This window comes from Spermophilus citellus, assembly GCF_964194105.1.
Source record: "Spermophilus citellus genome assembly, chromosome: 17".
NCBI lineage: Eukaryota > Metazoa > Chordata > Mammalia > Rodentia > Sciuridae > Spermophilus > Spermophilus citellus.
Window position 1 is genome coordinate 33,802,103 of NC_138199.1, and position 18,657 is coordinate 33,820,759.

An 18,657-nucleotide genomic window follows, 5' to 3' on the forward strand; every position below is an offset into this window, starting at 1 on the left:
GCTGGTAGGATTGCATATTGGTGCAACCACTCTGGAAAGCAGTATGGAGATTCCTCAGAGAACCTGGAATGGGACCCACTTGACCCAGCTATCCCACTCCTCCATATATATACCTAAAGGACTTAAAATCAGCATACTATAGTGATGCAGCCACATCACTATTTATAGCAGCTCCATTCACAATAGCTGAGCTATGGAACTAATCTAGGTGCCCTTCAACAGATGAATGGATAAAGAAAATGTGATACATATACACAGTAGAATATTATTCAGCCATATAGAATGAAATTATGGCATTTGTTGGTAAAAGGATGGAACTGGAGACTATTGTGCTAAATGAAATAAGCCAATCCCTCAAAAAACCAAAGGCCGAATGTTCTCTCTGATATGCAGACGCTGAGTCATAATAGGCGAGGGGATGGGGTTCTACCAGATGAGCCAGGGGAGGCCTTGTGGGAAGGGAAAGGGAGATGGGAATAGTAAAGACAGTAGAATGAACCTGACATGACTTTCTTATGTTCATATATGAACATATACAACTCCACATCATGTACAACCACAAAAATGGAAAGTTATACTCCATTTGTATATGATATGTCAAAATGCATTCTACTGTCATGTATAGATAAAAAGAACAAGTAAAAATATCTTAAAAACACAACATATGAGAGAGAGAGCAAGAGAGCGAGAGAGCGAGAGAACGAGAAAGAGAGATATGCTGGGCGTAGTGGCACACACATGTGATCACATGAACTCTGGAGGCTGAGCAGGAAGATAGCAACTTCAAAGCCAGCCTCAGCAATTTAGCAAGACCCTAAGCAACTTAGCGAGGCCCTGCCTCTAAATGAAATATTAAAAAGGGCTGGGGATATGACTTGGTGGTTAAGCACCCCTGGGGTTCAATCTCTACTACCAAAAACAGAGAAAAAGAGAGAGATCAAATATATGTATTTGAATGCCCTTGAGTTCAATCCTCAGTACCCACCCCTCATCACCAAAATCAATAAATGTGGTGGTATCAAACTAAAAAGCTTCTTCACAGCAAAGGAAATAATCAAGAACCTAAAGAGAGAGTTTACAGAATGGAAGAAAATCTTTGCAAGAAAGCAAAGATTACTAGGCAAAGGCAAAGAAAAAGAAGAATTAAGATTATAATATTAAACAAGTTGGCTTTAGGATGGAACAAATACACAAATGAAATAAAGAAGGGTATTTTATAATGGTAAAGGTTAAAATCATGAAAAGATACTTATGCACAAAATAACAAAACATCATCAATATAAATCAAAAACTCAGAGAAGCCCATGTATGATGAAATTTAAATGACCTCTCAGTCCATGTCAGATCAAGTGGATAACAAGACCAAGAAGACCCAAATAACAGAACTAATAAAATAGTACCTCAAACCCTATACTCTAAAAATCAAGCCTGTCTTTTTAAAAATTCAAATCACACCAAAAAATGAACCACATATTAAGTCTCAAGGTATATCTTTTATATATATATATATATATATATATATATATATATATATATATATATATATATATATCTTTATTTATTTATTTTTATGTGGTGCTGAGGATAGAACCCAGTGCCTCATGCATGCAAGGCAAGTACTCTACCACTGAGCTACAATCCAAGCCCCTCAAGGTATATCTTTTTAAATCTGTCAAAACAGAAATAGGAAGGACAACATTCTCTAGCCACAAAGCTAATAATAAACAACAGTTAAGCATTAGCAACAGAAAACAAGAAGGGTCTTGCCATACAGAAAGATGTGATTCCTGAGCTGAGGGAACACCTCATCACTACAGGTTTCAGGACACAGCAGAGAGAGGCCCCGCACAGCCCTGGGCTGAGGGAAGCAGGCTGACCATCCAGGAAAACCAGAGCAGCTAGATTTTGCAGAACAGGTGCCCAGAGAGGGAAGAGCCACCCAGAACAAAAACTCCAAAGAGCCTCTTCCTTGCCCCCATCTGTTTCTCGCTCCCAGTGGCCCTGCTGAAGCTTATTACTATCTCCCACGATGATTTCTGCAGCACACCTGCAATCGAATGGAACTGCACAGGTGCACACAAAGCTGGAGGGCACTTCCCTGCTTCCAAACATCTCAGGAGCTCCCCACCATCCTCAGCATGAAGCACAGCCTCCACACCTCGGCCTCCACACCTCAGCTTCGGAGGCCTCAGCTTGTTTCTTCCACTTCTTCCTTATCCCTCCCCACATCACATTTCACACTCCAGCCAGGGTAAATACTTTTAATTCCTGGAATTCACCATGCTCATTTTTGCCTCCGGCTTCTGCAAACACAGTTTCCTCTATCTGTGTTTCCATCTCTTCCTTGCAACCCCCTGCCTCACCAACTCTTCCAGATATTTCCTTGTGTTAGTCAGCTTTTCGTCATTGTGACAAAATACCTGACAGACAACTTAAAAAGAGGAAAGGTTTATTTTGGTTGACAGTTTCAGAAATTTCAGTCTCTGGTCAGCTGGTTCTGTTGCTCTGGGCCTGAGCTGAGGCCGAACATCATAGTAGCTCGACATGATGGAGGAAAGCTGCTCAGCTCATGGGACCTGGGAAGCAGAGAGAGAGATAGAGAGATAGATAGAGAGAGAGAGAGAGAGAGAGAGAGAGAGAGAGAGAGAGAGAGAGAGGGAGGCACTGAGGAGAAAAATGCATTTCCAGGGTACATCCCCGTGACCTACTTCCTCCAGTCATACCCCACTATCTACCAAACTACCACTTCCCAGTAGTCAATGGATTAATCCAGTTATCAATGGATTAATCCACTGAAGAGATCAGAGCCCTCGTGATCCGATCACTTCTCAGAAGCCCCACCTCTGAACACTGCTGCACTGAGGACGGAACCTTCAACACCTGAGACTGTGGGAGACGTTCCAGAGTCAAACCATAACACTCCTTAAGGCCACTTCCTCTGGGAAACTATCCCTAATTTCTGCAAGATGTCACTGGGTACCCTGAGTGTGGGCTTTCACGTTCCTACTCCTAATACTGCATGAGAAATGTGTGTCCTACTTCCTCACAAGGCAATAAGTCCCTGAGAGCAAGGATGCTATCTTATTCACTGCTGGGTTCCCAGCACCTAGCAGATAGTAGGCACTCCATAAATACTTGTTGAATTATCAGTGGTCCAAATAAATGAGCGTGGCTGTCTTAGAGCAGTCAGCAAGGGAAGGCTGGAGGGGAGCTTGCAATTTGGAAGGTGACCGTCAAGCCATGCTGTTTGTTTTTTTAAAAGTGGCCTTAACTTTCATTCCCCTAATTCCATGGTTTCTAACAGCTTAGGAGGCTCAGGAAGGAGGATCATGAGTTCACAGCCAGCCTCAGCAATTTAGAAAGGCCCTAAGCAACTCAGTGAGACCCTGTCTCTAAATAAAATACAAAAAAAAGGACTGGGGATGGGACTCAGTGGTTAAGTGGCCTTGAGTTCAATCCCTGGTACAAAATAAATAAATAAATAAACAAACAAACAAACAGACCTATTGATCTCAGCTCAAGGTTCTTATTTAATGGTCTGGAGGCAGCCTAAGCTCCCCAGGGGATTCTGGTGGTTCTAATGCAAGGAAAGGCTGAGACACACCGTAAGGTGATTCTCCCTTTGTGGCATGGCTCCTAGTCACCTTTCAAAACCCAGGGCAAATGTCACCTCCTTGGAGAGGACTTCCCAAAGCACACACACCAGAATTAATTCCTCCTTCTCAGTTTTCATTAGTGTTCTGTAGTATCTCCAAAGTACCATTTATCTCCCTTCATCTCTAACGCCCTGCATAGCGTCACAGCGCGCAGAGGACACCCAGCAGAGACTCACTGAGCAAACCAACTTGTGCATGAGCAGACTCCTAAATTGGACCTTCTGGCCGAGGTCCCAAATCCCAGATGGAGGCTGGGCCTTCGATGCAAGGACGCAACAGTCCCAGAGAAAGAATGAGAAGACTGAGGCTCTCTCTGAAGCGCCTGGAAGAAAGGACGATCCACTCAGAAGAGCAGCGAGACCCGAAGTACCTGCTGCTCCCCGAAAATGATGGAGACAGAGCCAAAGTGAGGCCTGGCCAAGAAACAGACTTTCCTCCTCCACACTCTTGCCATCAGGCTGAGGGATCTGCAGTGAAAATACCAGCTCACGGGGGAAAGGGTGGCCCAGAAAGGCCCTGACCCCCAGGCTCTGGCCCATCTTTAAAGGCAGAAGCACAGTTACTGAGCCTGGAGGGTGTGCTGATCCCTGACTCAACACTGGGGCTGTGACCGACGCCCAGATCTCACTGCCTGTCATCGGAGATTCACAAAGCCATCAGCTGTGAGTACTCTGGTATCGCCCGCCTACCTGCCCACTCACGGCCACCTTCCAAGGACCTCGCCCTTCGGTACCTGTTAGAAATAACTAGCAAGCTTTTTTAAAATGACAGTTCCCAGCCTCTCCGCTCTGCCCCCCGCCACGTGGGTTCTACCTTAGTGGGCCCCGGGGCACTGGGTATTAGGACTTGAAAGCTCCCCAAGGTGACTCTGGTGTGCGGGCCCAGGTGAGAAAAGCTGATCTTCAGCATGTCACTTGAGGGGTACTGAAGTCCCACCTGGGCTGAAATAGCCTATAGTGTGAGGGAAAGGCCAGGACTCGAGGTTCACCGAGCAGGTCTCAGCCCAAAGTACATCTCAGCAGCTCTGGGGAGATTTTAAGGAAAACAGATGATGGGGCCCTACCCCAGACCACTTTAATGCTCTTTGAGAGGTTCTAATGAGAAGCCAGGATTACAACCTGCCCAAAGATTCTGTAATAGCTATAGGTGAGTTCCAGGACTTTTTTGTTTTTATTTTTGTTTTTGTACTGAGAATTGAACCTAGTCTATCACTGAGCCATCTCCCTAGGACGACTACTACTACTACTATTATTATTATTATTATTTTGGTACGAGAGATTGAACCCAGGGATGCTTTATTGCTGAACCCACATCCTCAGCCTCCCTCCCACTGCCATGCTTTCTTTCTTTCTTTCTTTCTTTCTTTCTTTCTTTCTTTCTTTCTTTCTTTCTTTCTTTCGAGGCATAATCTCAGTAAGTGGCTGAGGTTGTTCTCGAATTTAGTGTTGTGCTATCTGAGCCTCGCAAGTCACTGGGATTACAGATGTGTACCACACCCAGTTTAGGACTGTATTTTTTTTAATATTTATATTTGAGTTTTAAGTGGACACCATATCTTTATTTTACATTTATGTGGCGCTGAGGATCAAACCCAGGGCCTCCTGCATGCTAGGTGAGCACTCTACCACTGAGTCACAACCCCAGCCCCAGGACTGTGTTTTTAATAAGCACCCAGATCAGGCTTACCTTCCTGCTCATGGCAGTCTCCCAAATTTGCCTGATCACAGGTTTTTCTAGGACATTTGTTAAGCATAGATTTAGATTCCAGATCCTACTTCAGACCTAATCTGAATCTGAATCTCTAGGAGAGGGACCCAAGGACATTCTATAACAAGTTCCCTGGTTACTCTAGGACAAAACATGGAGCGAAAGTATTGTAAACCCTAGGAGGTCATCTAAAATTAACCAAGAGATAAATGAGTCAATCTGGTTCCTGACTCTCAAAGATAGAAAGGCCACGTTCATTCAGTGGACCACTCCGTCAACAAGCCTTTTCTGCACATTGTTCCACAGCAAGGATTGCAAGTATCTGGGATACAGGCTGACAAGTTACAAGCCCCTGACTTTTCTCCGACTATGTGGGCTGGTTCACCTCACCAAGTAGCCCATCTCCAGTCCCTACCCAAGAATCTCTGGGCCTACAACTCTCAAGGTCTTGAAGGACGGATCTGGGGATATGGCTCAGTGGTGGAGTGCCTAGCATGTGCAAAGTTCTGGGTTTGAACCCCAGTTTTAAAAAAAAGAAGCCCTACTCCAAGCTGACTCTCCTTAAGAGCAGAACTGGCCTCCACCCTTTGTCCCCCCACCATCCTGGACACATGTTTGCTGATTCATTTACAATAATGCCCACAATAATGGTCTCTTCTACTACTCCAAGCTCTCCTTCAGGATTGTACAATCTGGGATTGTCCTTGGTTTCTCCCTGTACCTAGTCGGCACTCAATGGAGGTGAAAAGCTCATCAGGACCGGAAGACATTAAAACAATACCCAGAGCAAGAAATGCTATGATAGAAGTGAATGTTAACAACAGAATGAAAATGTAACTATCAGGGCCAGACACTGTGCTTGACCCTGTAAGAACAGAGAGAGGGATCAAGCACAATGCTGCCCCCAGAAGAGTCCCCCATCTGGGAGAAGTAGATAGCAATAACCATGATACAAGGCCAAAGGGGGAGGAGAGTGAAGACACTCAATGAACAGAAACAAGGTGTCCCTGAAAGAGAGGCATCCTCTCCTGTTATGGATCAGCGACCACTTTGAGACATCAACATTGGTACTTCGACTTAAAGGGAGGACTTACATATAGTTGTTCAATGCTTAACAATGGGGACATGTTCTGAGTGGCACATCTTCAGCCAGTCTCCTCACTGTGCAAACACAAACTAAGATGGCTACCATGTCACCAGGTGATGTCACCTTATGGGACTAACAGCGTGTATGCAATCCCTCATTGACCAAGACATTATGCAGCCCCTGAATGTCTCTGAAGGAGCAGACATGGGTTAGAAAGGTGTCCCAGGAGGAGGGTACAGTGTGAGCAAAGGTACAGAGGTGTGGGAGGGTCTAGAGGTGACAGCCTGGCTCAGAGCCCAAGAGCAAAGTGTCTGGAGGTTGGAACATCACAGGCAGGAATCTGAAGTGTCCTCTTTCACCTTCCTCGCTCCCCAGAGTGACCACCAGAAGTCTGGCCTCCCTTTGTTATTTCCACATTTTCTAGATTTTATTTCTTAATTAATTCAATTTCATCAATTCACACATTCCCAGTCTTTGCAACATTCCCCCTGGGCTTCTGAAATTTATCACATGAAAGTTGAGTTATCCATGCTGAGCAGTAGCCTGACAGAGCTCCATATGCAAGGTCAGGAGGTTAAGTAAGGATCTATTCCAGGGTGACTGGGCCCTGAATTTGTTCCTTTATAGAATTCCTTCAACATAGATCACAGGCCCCTTCCTGGAAGGGTGCTCCTGCTTTTCCCGGCCTTCTCTCCCAATCGCGTGGGCTGAGGTCAACATCTTGCATCCTAAACAAGAGCTCGGTGAGCACCAGGTGATGGAGGCAAACTGTGGGGGCCATGAGCATGGTGGGCAGCCCTGGGCCAGGAGAGCCCAGGAGAAGGAACCCAGAGTCTGTTCCCTCAAGGAAGCCAAGGCAAAGTGGTGAGAGCAATAACAGGCTGTGGAACAGGAGCCAGAGGTCTGAGAGTAGCTGATGACCACAGTAATGTAAAAGGATAAAATGTAAACAGGCAAGGGCGGGGGTGGGGCATCACCAAACAAGGATGAGCTGCACCCCTGGCCCTCGCCAGGGCATTCCCCACCTGCACTGGGGACTTAGATCCCCATGGGGCAGGGACCAAGTCTCCTTTCTACTCTTGGCCCTAAGCAAGTGGCAACCGGCTGTGAACCTCAGGAGTGCTGGTGGCCCTTGCAGAAGGTGATCTGTGCAGCCAGGTGGCTGGGTGCAGACCTTCTTTACAGCAGCACGGCCCATATTGCAAGCCGTCTATGGAACTGACAGTTTTCTAGTAACCACTCACTAAAAAGGTAAAAAGCACCAGGTGAAGTTCATGTTAAAGGAGTATTTTAATTAACCTAATGTAGCCAAAATATTATTTTAACACATAACCAATACAAAAAAAATTATAAATACGATTTTTTGCTTTTTTTTCCTCCACCAAAGTCTTCATGTATTTTACACTTAGAGCACGTCTCAATTTGGAGTAACCACATCTCGAGTGCTCAATAGGCACACGTGACTGACAACTCCCATGTTAGGTGGCATGATTTTAGAGTGTCTGATCTGCTGGCATCTTATAGTTGTGAGAAATGAGGATCCCTCCCTATCTGAGGCCAGAGTGAAATCAACTTTTATGACCAACAAGAATGGTGTTTGGTTAGGTGTGGTGGCACACGCCTGTAATCCCGTCGGCTCAGGAGGCTGAGGCAGGAGGATCACGGGTTCAAAGCCAGCCTCAGCAAAAATGAGGCGCTAAGCAACTCAGTGAGACCCTGTCTCTAAATAAAATACAAAATAGGGCTGGGGATGTGGCTCAGTGGTCGAATGCCTCTGAGTTCAATTCCTGGTACTGCCCCCCTAAAAAAATTGAATGGTGTTTGTCCCTTTCTGTCTTTCCTACTCCTACATGTCCCTTCTGAATCTATACACCTGACCAAGATGCCCTCCCAGATGGGAACAGATGTAGAAGTAGCAGGCTCCCTCCTGGACCCTCCAGACTGTTGGCAGGAGAGTGTGTCAGATCTCCAGATGTGTGCACAGTGTTTCATGGGGAGATGCTTTTTGCAAAGACTGCGGAAGGAGAGGATATGATCGCCTGCTAGGGCTGCTGTAACAAGTACCGCAGAGCTGAGCGACTTGACAACAGAGAGTTATTTCCCCACAGTAGGCGCCAGTAGGGTTGGTGTGTCCTGAGGCCTCTCTCATGGCCATCTTCACCCTGTGTCTTTACAAAGTCTTTCCTCTGTGTCCTAATCTCTTCTTCTAAGGACAAAATTCACATTGGGTTAGGACCCACCATAATTTGGTAATGACCATGTTGTACCTTCATTACCTCTTTAGAGCCTCCATCTCCAAATACAGTCGCGTGGGGAGGTTCTAGGGGTTGGGACTTCAACATATGAATCACGTGGGAGGTGGGGGGTGGGCATGATTTGGCCCATGCAGAGGGCAACACAGGAAACAGAGATGCAACACTAACCGAAAATTCACCCCTGAAACCTCTGCAGGTTGGGAGTGGGAGGGAAACTGTGTTTTCACAGCTTCAAGCTGATCTCTCTTTTTACAAGAATTGAATTCACCTCTGGGAGAAGATGGCCTTTTATTTTAGGAAAAATTCACTCCTATATCTCTCTTTGGTAAAGATGTAAGGCACATGCCCCTGTAGCTATGGAGACAGTGGAGACAGCCTTGGCTCCCAGGGACCAAATGAGTCCAGGAGATGCCGGGAGAGAGAGTATCCGTGCAAGCAGAAAACACTTCTCGCACTAGGCCTGGGTCTGGACTGTCCTGCACCAGAGAACCATCTCTTGGGCCCAGGAAGATGTCGTCTCATGTAGGCAACACTCAAGGAGACGAGAAACTGAGGCAGGCCTGGTCTTCACCTAGAACTGGAAAAGAGACAGTACAAGGACCCTGGGATGGACATCAGTGTAGTGACACCTAGAGCACTCCCACCCCCACCCCAAGGTGCTACACAAGACTGAGGCCACAATGGCTGAGGCTGGACCATTGAGTTTTCAGGGACAGTCATGACGTGTTGTCAAAGCAAACACACACCAAGGAGGGAGGGGACAAGGAGTGGACATCCCCATTGTCATTCTGGTCATCCCAGGATGTGAAGAATGGGCTGCAGATATTCATCTGAAAGGGAAAGAAGTTCCTCTGCTAAGTCTGCAGGAGTAAGAGACACACTGACTGGACAGAAGGCATGACGTGCCTGCTGGCCTATGTCCTCTGCAGGGATGGTGGGAATGACAAATGGCAACCCGTATGGAACATGTGAGCCTCCCTTGGAGAGTCCCCAAAATTGAGAGAAGACATGTGAGATAAGGCTTAAGAGACCACAATAAGAATATTAAGGAAAAAAAAAAAAGGTCTCTCAGTAGCTCCCAGTTGAGGCTCCGCCCTATTTGCTCACTTCCACTGGGCTGAGTCCTGCTTATTAATAATCTTCATGTTTCCAGGATGATCCTGGCACAGAAAAGGGGCTCAATCATCTCGGGAGGTACAAAATGGAAAGCCAGGCCCAATCCTGCAGAGGGAAAGCTGAGGATGCCAAGGTCTTCGCAGGTCAGGAAGTAACCCCGGGGGGAACCTGCTGTGCTTTCTTTCTCTGGTACCTCTCCAAAGAAAGACACACACCTGGAATCCCAGCTACTAGGGAGGCTGAGACAGGAGGATTGCCAGTTAGAGGCCAGCCTGAGCAATTTAGCAAGTCTCAAAATTAAAATAATAATAATAATAAAGGCTGGGGATATAGCTCGGTGTAGAGCACCCCTGGCTTCAATCCCCAGAACAGAAAAAAAAAAAAAGTTAAGACGATATATTTTATATTATACATATTTAAACACAATTAAGATTTTGTTAAAAGACTAACTAAAACAAATAAGACATTGGGCAGTTGTGGATATGACAAACAGCCGTTGCCAATCTCAACAAATGTTTGGTGAATAAGTAAATAAAGGTGTTAGGCAGGGACACTGGACTCCCAGACAGGCCATAGTAGTAACCAGTCACTGTTTAATAATTTTCAGCTTACTGAGCATTTTCTGTGTACTTTGAACTTCCTGATTTATAGCTCACACACACAGGATGACTGTTGTTTACATAATTATAGCTAATTTGTATAAGTGTTTACTGTGTGCCTGGTACTTACACATGTTATCTCAATTACTCTTCACTACAACCTGTAAGGTAGGTGTTGGGTGACAGTATTGCTGGGAAGGGGCAGCTGGTGATCCAGAATGAAGGGAGGGCATGGGAATAAGTCAACAGAAATATAAAGTGAGAGGTTAGTAAACTCAAGGTAAAGATCTAGAGGAGCCTGTGGAGAAACAGAAAATTCAAAAGAAAGGAACCTCAACACATTAGTGTTTTTGTGACCACCTGGAACACAGGAAGTTTAAGCAATAGGGTTAGGAGTCAGTAGAGGCTAAATCTTGGTGCCCTGCAACTGGTAGCACTGGCCAGGAGTCCCCCAATGTACAGCTCAGTACCACAATGAGGAAAACCATATGCAAATAAAGTAATCCTTCCAAACGGGGCTTTAAATTGGTGACTCTACCCTAGGGGAAGCTCTGGGGAGGGTTTTTAGAGTAGTTTGTGGCACAATATCGTCTGAAGTGCCTATAATAAAGGATTAACTGGAGCCTGCTCACTCAAGGGAATGTGTGGTTCTATGGCTTCTCTCGCTGAGGTTGATCAAAGTCTATGTGCCTGGTCAACCGTGGACTTGTTTATCCACAGTCAGACGTGTTCTCCTGCCTGGAGTCCCCACCTGGAGGAAATCCCAGTCTGGAAAGGGGTAGAAGTTCACTCTCCCAGCTTGGGATTGGGCAGCTGCCACCGTGGCCTCTTGCTCTGCTCTCCTGACCCCTTCTATCGCCTCAAAGAAGTTCAGGGAGAAGAGAGCATTCTCAGGGGTGCAATAGAGGAGAGTGAAGAGTGGAGGGGTGACATGCCACGCCCAAGATCACCCAGCTGGCAACAGGTGGAGCCGGGATGTGAACCTCATCTGATTCCATAGCTGCCCCTGTTTAATCACATGGGGGTGCAGATCCCCATTCAGACGGTAGCTAGCTGTGTGACCTCCATAAGTGCCTCTACTTCACCTCCTTTCACCTTGGTAAAAAGGCAACAAAAGCCAGGCACGGTGGCCCATGCCTGTAACCCTAGCAGCTCAGGAGGCTGAGGCAGGAGAATCTCAAGTTCAAAGCCAGCCTCAGCAACTTAGCAAGGCCCTAAGTCACTCAGCAAGCCCCTGTCTCTAAATTAAATTAAAAAAGGGCTGGGGCTGGGGCTGGGGCTCAGTTGTTAAGCACCCCTGGGTTCAATCCCCTGTACCAAAAAAAAAAAAAAAGTCAACAAAAGATCTGCCTAACAGGGTTGTAGAGAGAACTGGGGACGATAAATGTCAAGCCTTAGCGCCAGGCTCCCACCAAAGGAAGACTGATGTGCCAAAGCGCCTGTTCCCATTTTCACATTGGGAAGTCTCAGTCTCACAGAAGTGAAGCACCGGGCCATTTGCCATCAAACACAGATTGCGATCCTGTTTTTGTTTGTTTTTCTCCAAATTCTATGCCTTTGGCTCATTTGAGGGTCTGGGTAGGAGAGTGCAGATTATTAAATCTGCTAGACCAATATCAGAAATTTAAGTTTTATTTTATTGACAAGACTGTGTGTCTGCTCCACAGCAGTACCTATGGCAGCACCGCAGATGGAACAAGTAGAAGATGACCCACTCTGTCCTTAAGGGCCGTGGGGTGGCCAGTGAAAGAGGCCTGAAGTGTGCAAGGAGAACTCCTTTTCTTTCTCCTTCCGTCGGGGACATGCACTTGGCTGAGCCAGTGACTCTCAGCCTGGGCTGCCCATTGTGATCCCTGGGAGACCTGAGTGGAGTGCTTGGGCTCAGTAAGTGAATGGGCTGCCAGGTGGAGAACTCCCAGCCAGGCAGAGATGAAGCGCCTGGGCCACGTGGGACACAGGAGGAGGGAGTGCAAGTGAGGGGTTTGGGGTCAGGGAAGTAAATGAACCTTTAAGGACAATGCCCAGGGCTGTGGTCTGCACGGCCCAAGACACAAGCCTGAGGGAAGTCATGAGAGGAGCAGAGGGAGCCTCTGCCTCCCAACAACAGCTGCAGATGTCCCAGGCAAGGCCTTAGACATGCGGCTGTTGTCGGGCCAAGACGACGCCTCCTTCAGCCTGAGACACCTCCCTTGCTGCCAGAACAAGGGGCAACTTGCAAAAGGCGAAGGCCCCAGATAGCCCACGCTTGACAGAACAGCTCCCAGGACCCTGGGAGGCAAGATGCACGGCCACCTGGAAAAAGTCTGTTGCCCTTTCAAACACAGAGTCAGATAAATAAAATGTATTATTATTTTATTAGCAACTTTTAAAAGCTCCTGCAGTGGTGTGAGTTACAGCAGATACAACTAGTTTCATATATTTATTTTATGTGTTTAGCACTTAATTCGCACCAGCTTGCACTGCAAGACACTCAGCCATAACACATTTTTACTGGGCTGTGATCTTCCACATTAATCAGACTACTGATTACCCAACCAGCATTTCTAGGGAACAGCCATCTTGTACCCAGGAGTTGTTGTTCTTTTTCCAACGCTGTCTGTCCATCTTTCTTAATGTACGGCTTGGCTTCCACGTTGCAGTCTTTCATCTCCAATCTTTCATTGGTGTTTCTTCTACGTTTCTCAGAGTTCTTTCACACCTTCTATCATTTTTGTACTTCTTAAAGACATTTTACACTTGGCTAGGAAACACTCAAAGCAAAGATTATTTGATTAAGTAAAATCACATAATTACCGAGTAGTAAACATGATTTTTTTTCTCTGTATTTCAATTCCATTTTTTTATTGGTTCTTCCTAGTTATACATGACAGTAGAATGCATTTTGATAAAATTATACAAGCATAGGATATATATTATTCTAATTAGGACCTCATTCTTGTGGGTAGGCACGACGGTGGGAGCTACTTAGGTATTTTCATATGTGTACATAGGAAAATTATGTTAGATTTATTCTACTGTCTTTCCTATGCCTATCCCCCTCCCTTCCCTTCATTCCCCTTTGTCTAATCTACTGAACTTCTCTTCTTCTTCTCCCCCGTCCCCACTTTATTGTGGGTTAGCATCCACACATCAGCAAAAACATTTGACCTTTAGTTTGGGGGGCTGGCTTATTTCACTTAGCATGACAGTCTCCAGATCCATCCATTTACTGGCAAATGTCATAAAGTCATTCTTCTTTATGGCTGAGTAACTTTCCATTGTGTATATATACCACAATTATAGGCACAATTTTTATGAAAAAAAAAAAAACACATTTATTTGTTCACATTTATTTGCTCTGTTTTAAATTCAAAATTGGTGGTATACTGGGCAACCCTTGATGTGGAAATCATTAACTATAACTTTCCGAAGATTAAACAAAATCTCAGAAACATGCACCCATCTTCTCATCAATAGTGACTCCTGGTGTCGTTCTAGGTCCTCCAGGAAGGAGAGGTGGAATCAGAGTAAAAGATTGTTGGGGGCGATAACCAACCTCAGTGCCAGCCTCAGCAACTTACCAAAGCCCTGAGCAACTTAGTGAGACCCTGTCTCAAAATAAAAAATAAAGGGGGCTGGGGTTGTGGCTCAGTGGTAGAGCACTTGCCTAGCATGTGCAAGGCCCTGGGTTCGATCCTCAGCATCACATAAAAAAAATTATATTTATTTTACAACTAAAAAATATTTAAAACTTTTTTTTAAAAAAATAAATAAATAAAAATAATAAAAAATAAAAAGGGCTGGGGAGGCTGCAGTTGGGGCTTAGTGGCAGAGCGCTTGCCTAGCAAATGTGAGGCACTAGTTTCAATCCTCAGCACTACATAGAAATAAATAAATAAAATAAAGGTATTATATCCATCAACTAATAAAAAATAAAAGGGGCTGGGATGAGGCTCAGTGGTTAAGCACTCCTGGGTTCAATCCCTAGTAACCATTTAAACTGTCAAAAGTTCCAGAAATGAGTTCTAGAATGCTCCTTGGCAGCAATTCCACTTCTAAGCACATTCCAAAAGAATTTGAAATTGAATTCCAATTTGGGATTTAGAATTTCAATTCCAAAAGAATGGAAAGCAAGGACTCGAACAATATCTGTAAACCAATTTCCTAGCAGCATTAGTTTAAACAATAGCCAAAAGGCAGAAACAACCCAACTGGCCATTGATGGATGAATGGAGAAAAACAAGATGTGATGTAAAGATGTAGATATAGATAAAGATAGAGCCATAGATAGATATACACAATTGGGATATTACTCAACCTTAAAAAGGAAGCCAACCTTAATATATACCATGACAAAGGTAAAATCCAAAGACATTATGCCAAGTAAAAAAAAGCCACACACACAAAAGGGCAAGAATTGTATGATCCCATTTACAAGAGGTACCAAACGCTCAAAGTCACAGAGGCGGAACGGTGGTTGCCAAAGGAGGAGCCGTGGATATAGGATTTCAGTTTAGGACAATGAAAAAGTTTGGAAGAACAGTGATGATGGTTTCACAACCACATGAAAGTACTTAATGACAATGAACTGTACCCTCAAAAGGTTTAAGATGGTAAATTTTATGTAGATTCTACCAAAATTTTAATAATAAAGGTAATTTTTAAAAACCTCCTTGGAAATGCAGTATTATTATTGTTTCTCACAGAGAAGCAACAGATTGCTTGTTCAATCCACTGCATTTTTTCATAAATTTAATTATAAAAATAAGAAAGCCACAGTATAGAAAATTTTGAAAATAAAGGGGAAAAAAACCCTCTTAACCACATTTCTTTGCTTTTTTTTCCCCCCTTTTCAAGCTTATTTTTAATGGGGTTGGAGGTATACTCAGTGGTTAGTGGGTTTGATCTCCAACACAAGAGGAAAAAAAAAGATTTTTTTTAACCTAGTTGTTACCATAGTATATAGACACTATGTGTTTTGAGGACAAGTCCCCAAAATGGCTTCCAGAAACCTCTCTGGCAATGCACAGGGACAAGGGGGATATTATGATTCCTCTCAGAAATGTGTTGCACCCTGGGTGGAAAGGGTCCACATTCCTGAGAGATGTGAAGGAAGGGTTGATGAGACTGTGATGGCGGAAATGGAGAAAACTAATGCTGTTTCCTTTACGCTGTTGCTGGGACACACGGACACACACGTGTACTCACATAGTCCTCTCCATGCTGAGGTTATATCACCTACTCACCATGTCACAGGGAGGAAGGAACTGGTTACAGAGGTAGCCGCAGGCCCTGGGCCTCAGAACCATCAGGCTGACAGCTGAGACCCTCTCAGGGAGCCCAGGAATAGGAATGCTGGGGAAAATGAGGCAGAATTATGGCCTCCAATTCAGTTTGACTCCCACATAGACAACAGAGCACGAGTCTGGAGCTGGTCACACCTTGCTGGAGCGTTAGTGCAGCCTTAAGCAATGGCTTCATGTCTCTGAGCCTCCGGTTCCCTAGCTGGGAAATGGGAATTATATTCCCCACCTCTTCATGGTGTTGTGAGGCCTGAGAGAATCCATGTAAAGTGCCTCTGCTCAGAGTATGTGCTCACTAAATGGAGGCTCTGTCCGATACTGTAAGGCCCCAGCAGCAACTTCACTGAGAACATTACCACTGTGGACCTGTTTGTGAACTCATGTGGTCGAGTGCCCCTGAGTTCAATCCCTGGTACCAAAAAAAAATTTTTAAACTGACCATCCCAAGTGTTGATAAGGGATGTGGAACAACTAGCACTGTCATACAATGCTGGTGGGGATGTAAAAGGATAACTCTTTGGTAAACAGTTTAGAAGATTTTTCATATATAAGATATTTAACTTTTTAAAGGGATAGATACCACTGTACCCAATTATTTCAGAATATATGTTTTTCCTAGAAAAAACATGGAACATTTCAAAGATTAAACTAAATTCAGATCTCAACAAACTTCTAAGGACTGGTATTCTATATAGACCACTTTCTCTGACCACCATAGAATTAAAACTGAAGTCAATTACAAACAGAAACCTAGAAAAAAAAATCCAAGGGTTTAGAAGTGAAGAAGCAGATTTTTTAAAGCTATGGGTTAAATAATCAGTGGAGCGGGGTGCAGTGGTGCATGCCTGTAATCCCATAGATGCAGGAGGCTGAAGCCTCTCTTTTTTTGCTGAGGCTGGCTTTGAACTTGTGATCTGCCTGCCTCAGCCTCCCAAGCCTCTAGGATTACAGGCATGAGCCAATGTGCCTGGCCAGTTTTTAAATCTGAGCCATTCTAGTGAATGTATAATGCTGTTCATTGTGGTTCTATTTGAATTTCTCTGATATCTAATGATGTTAACCTTTTTGTGTGTGTGTGTGTGTGTGTGCTGGAGGTGGAACCCAGGACCTCTTGCATGCCAAGCACATACTCTACTACTGAACCACATCCCCAGTCCTGAACACCTTTTTATGTGCTTATTTCCAAGTTTGAAGACAGCCTCAGCAACTTAGCAAGACCCTGTCTCAAAAACTGAAAAGGGCCAGGGATGTAGCTCAGAGATAAAACACCCATGGACTAGATTCTCAGTACTGGGAAAAAAAAAAAGAAAAAGAAAAACCCTAATTTATCACTTTAACAGACTAAAGGAGAGATACCATATCTTAGTAAACAAAAATTTTTAAAATAAATTTTACTATCCATTTATAACAAATAGAAATATAAAAATAAATCCTTAGGAAGCTAAAATAGAATCTCTTACCTCCTAAAGTGTATATCAGCAGCAAAAATCCCAGTTCATGGTGAAGAGTTGAATGTTTTCCCTTTCAGACCAAAGAAAATAATTCCCACTTACAGCCTTTGTATTCAACATTATATTAGATGAGAGAAACAAAGGTATAAGAATTAGAAAAATGAAATAAACATTCATTACTCATATATAATATTAGCTTCATTGAAAACACAAAAACCTATGGAGAAATTATTAGTTTTATTGTATATTACTTAATAAAAAAATCAATGTACAAAATCACTGAATTTATATAAATAGCAACAAATCAAATAAACATTTTTTTAAACATCATCTATTAGTCCTTTCTTTCTTTTTTGTGGAGGGGAGTTCCAGGGATTGAACTCAGGGGCACACAACCACTGAGCCACATCCCCAGCCCTACTTTGTATTTTTTATTTGGAGACAGGGTCTGAGTTGCTTAGCACCTCACTGTTGCTGAGCTGGCTTTGAACTCGCAATCCTCCTGCCTCAGTCTCCCGAGCCACTGGGATTACAGGTGTGCACCACTGCACCCAGCTTATTTATTTATTTTCATGTGGTGCTGGGGATCAAACCCAGTGCCTCACACATGCGAAGCAGGCACTCTACCACTGAGCTACAACCCCATCCCCAAATAAATAATTTTTCTAAAAGATAATCATAGCCAGGAGCCACGGCACACAACTGTAATCCCAGCAGCTCAGGAGGCTGAGGCAGGAGGATCCCAAGTTCATGATCAGCCTTGGCAACTTAGTGAGACCTTGTCTCAAAGAATAAAAAGGGCTGAGGATATAGCTCAGCCCCTGAGTTCAGTCCCTAGTACTGAGAGATGGAAGGAAGACAGGATGGAAAGGAAGGAGGGAGGGAGGAAGAAAGGATAGAAGAGAGAAACACAGTGAGGTGGAAGGGTGGGGAGTAAATAAGCTGAGTTAATGCTGGACTGTGGAAGACTTCCAATGCCTAGCTGAAGAGTGTGACATTAGAGCCCGTCAATGTTAGGACTGAATGAGTACCATTAAAAAACACAGCCTTAAATTTCATTGTCTCCTCTGTGTCAGGTGAATGCAGTGGGTACCACTAGTGGCAGGAGACAGTTGGCCAGTGAGGAAGCCCCCAGCACACAATGACCTGATCTTAAGATAGGTGGCTAGGAGTCAGGGAGGGAGGAAGATACGGTGACAAGGAAGGTGGATGGGGCTTACGACTGACTCGTTGGCTAGCCAAGGACAACTAGGTAAGAGAAAGACGAGCAATACTAGAATAGAATCAGGAGTGCACTGCAGCCTTTGAAAAGACTAGTTATGGGGCTGGGGTTGTGGCTCAGCGGTAGAGCACTTGCCTTGCACATGTGAAGTCCTGGGTTCAATTCTCAGCACCACATAAAATAAATTTTTAAAAAATAAAGGTCCATCAACAACCAAAAAATATTTTTTTAAAAAAATGGTAGTTATGAAGGGCTAGGGTTGTAGCTCAGGGGCAGAGCACT